Raw genomic sequence first — 3,661 nt, forward strand, 5'->3', positions numbered from 1 at the left:
TATCCGATTTAATTTTGAAAAGCCTCTTACACTATTGTTGTACTAGTTAGAATAACAAAAATTGTTTGGCATAGTTGCATTAAACATGGAAATCCTTTAAATCATTCAAGTTTACCTCCACATAGATCCGATGCTCCAAACATATGTTTTTTTGGGTAATATTTACACCGAAAGTGTCCCTTTTTTAAATTGGTCAGGTTAGTCACTCGTCTACCCTTTTCATCTGCGTTTGACATATGTTCGTCTGTTGTTTTGTCCATTAAGTGACATCTATTCAAATTTTGATTAGAATGAGATGGGTGATCTTATAAATAACATGTGGTACACTTGAAGTGTGGCTTAGCCAAGAATATTGTTGCACGCATGAGGGAATATGTTGTGTAGCAAAGGAATCAATAGTGCAGAGAAGTGAAGGCTTACAGTTGCAGATCCCGAACATATCCAGCTCTGGGTAATTTGTGGTTATTTGTAACTATTTAGGTGCGAACATTTTTGCCGCTATCTATAAATTTGGGCGCAGAGAATGTTTCTTCTTTAATTTTTGGTTGAACAAGGTTATTAATTTTAGGTGGAACAGGGTTAATCTCTGCTTCATCTCTGGAATAGTATCATGTATTGATGTCGGCAATAAATAAATGGACTACATCCATTTCTTGTTATCCATTTATATTTGATTCAAATGAATTTATCTTAATTATTTTTTTAATTATTATTAGGAATGAAAGAGATTTTACATAGTGTATTATTGCAGGAGGAGCCTATGGATATGGAAATTTATACAGCCAAGGATATAGAATGAACATTATCGCTCTAAGTACTGCATTGTTCAATGACGGGTTGAGCTGTGAAGGGTGCTAAGAGATTCGATGTCGGATGAAGGTGGATCCACAGTGGTGCCTCCCAGGCACTTTTGCCATTGTCACGGCCACCAATTTCTGCCCACCAAACTATGTTGAACCCAATGACAATGATGGGTGGTGCAACCCACCTCTGAGCCACTTCAACATGGCCATGCTAGCTTTTGAGCAGATAGCCCAGACCAAAGCGGGTATCGTACATGTACGCTACATTATAATAAAAATAATAATTACATGTCAAAGTTTCATGTTTTAAAGATAATTAAGATGAAAGCTTTATCAATTCTTTAATTATGATTGAAAGTTTTATCAATGACTTGTAAATTAGAGAGTTTGTATGGGTTTTAGTTTTCATGATGTTATTGGTTTATATTTTATAAAAGGAATTGGGGATGGGATGGGCTTCATTTGAATGATTTCCTTGAAAATTCAAGCTTCCCATAATCTTCATAATAGCATTTTGCATGTGGGTAGTTTGTACAATTTTGATAATACCATTTTGGAGGTGAACATTTCGTAAAGGGACAAATCCTATAGTCTTGATAATAACATTTTGTAAATAGGTAAGATTTTAGGTAGACAAATGGTTCTTCCATTCAAACTTGAATGGATTAGTATTCCTTTCAATATTGAAATTAAGTTTGAGTTAAACTCATTGAGATTAGCACCTACTTCACATCAACTTAATTGAAAAAATATATATCAACATCAATTTAATTGAAAAATATATATATCACATCAAAGTTTTGAATATAATTTTTATTTTTAACACACACACACACACACACATATATATATATTCGTATTTTTTATATTGATTCCATAAATTTTAAGAGGTATGAATATATATAGCTATAAGAAAAGGGGAATAAAAAATCCAAGGTTATATATATATTTGAAATGCATTGTGTTGCATCGCAGGGTGTATTGTGTGAAGAGTGGAGGAATCTGATTCACAATAAACAGACAAGGTTACTTCATAATGCTGATGGTGACCAATGTTGGAAGAGCGGACGACGTTATCTCTGTATCAGTTAAACCCTCCAACTCCTACCTGTGGGAAACATTGGTGCGGAATTGGGGCTAGAATTGGCAGACATGCAATTCTTAGTGAGTTGGCCAAAGTCTCTCCTTCAGTGTCACCACCAGTGATGGAAACATGGTCATTTCCCTAAAGTAGCTCCTCCTGACTAACAGTGCGGCCACACCTTTGAAGGAAATCAATTTTGAATAATCTCATTTCATCATCATCACCTCAAGTTGCCTACTCTAAAGTACAATCAGTAAATAAATATACAAATTATGTTGTATGTTTTGTCTTTGTATGACCTGAATGGTTTTAGGCAGGCCAATACAGACAAATTATGTAGTTTGTTTTGTGAATATGTGACCATAATAATTTTAAGCAAGTCGAGGAAGTGGTGAATGGGTTGGTTCTCTTTTTGACCTGAGATTAAATTTGAAAGCGTTGTTTTGTTTTTCACTGCATGGACATAATTGGTGTTCAGGAGTTTTATTTATGGTGGCCATACAAAATGGTTAACGAAGCTTCTTTGATACTGAGAATGATTGTACCCCACGTTGGAAAAATAGATAGTGTCAAAGGTTGTGAAATTAATAAGATCAAAATATTGGATAATTGGCATTGGAGATACTTTGGCCAAAATATTGACATTTCTGGAAGGTTTAAAAAGGTTATAATAAGAAAAACGGATGATACTCTTTCTCCAAACCACTTAAACCACACCCAAGTGAAGTTTCTTAAATCTTTATGTATTTTTTCCCTAAGTGTTAACTTAAGTATTATAGTAATCTTTCATTATTTGTTTTTCCAATATTTTTATGGTTTTTCTGAGTTTTATAAAGTGTTTTTACCAATTATTTATGAAATTATGTGTATGCGGACACACCTCCAACAATGGTGGATGAAATGGCAACATCACCAAAGTTAAAATTGGAACTTTGAGATAATAAAAAAATAGTAAAATAATACGAATATATACATGATAAAATGTACTGACAAATATGCCAACCATGGCCTTCACCACACATTACATAGCAACACAATGTTTTATTATATTGAAAATTTATATTACAACTACATGAGGATATGTATGCCACTAAATTTGAAACTTCTATGGTAAAAATGGTGAAATAACAGGAACACTAACCATTGCCTTCACTACAAATTGCATAAGAGCCCAATGGTTTATTAGCTGAAGGATGCTCTTTTAATTTTTCATTACCAAATACAGTAAGCTTTCATTACAACATTCACAAACTTTTCCAACATGACAACACAACTTTTCAAGTCTTTGATTGTCCATTGCCCACTGCTCTTCTCTATTCATTATGTTTATGACCACTTACAATTTATCTGGATGAGGAAAGGCCGAGTTGGATGCCTGGCAAAGTCACTCACACTCTTTTTGGATGATAGAAGGTTGAACTTGATGCCTGGCAAGGTTACTTATACAATTTATCTGAATGATACAAGGCCAAACTCGATGCATGTCAAGGTTTCCTACGAGGGCTGACAAGCTCCTTCCATCATGGCTTCGACAGTTTATTTTAATCCCATGACATTTAACATAAGTTCCTAGCAAAGACATTTAACTCCACTTATAATTGTTTGGCAATAGAATCGATGTCGACCAAGTGAGTTGCATGTCACAAGTTTTGGATAATGCAACATTATCCACAGTATTATGTATTATGTATTTGAATTTAATTAATTACAAATTTTGAAATATATAAGTGTCAAAATATTTTAGGTGAGAAGTGACAACATGTGGTTTGAAAAA

General features: G+C 33.7%; 1 pseudogene; it reads left to right on the forward strand.

The window, feature by feature from the left end:
* Positions 1 to 295: 295 nt before the first annotated feature.
* On the forward strand, positions 296 to 2,087 carry LOC149226710 (expansin-A2 pseudogene; annotated as a pseudogene).
* The last annotated feature ends 1,574 nt before the right edge of the window (positions 2,088 to 3,661 follow it).

Source organism: Pinus tabuliformis, chromosome J (assembly GCF_031772625.1).
Source record: "Pinus tabuliformis cultivar Carrire ecotype Pingquan chromosome J, CPIR1, whole genome shotgun sequence".
Taxonomy (NCBI): Eukaryota; Viridiplantae; Streptophyta; class Pinopsida; order Pinales; family Pinaceae; genus Pinus; species Pinus tabuliformis.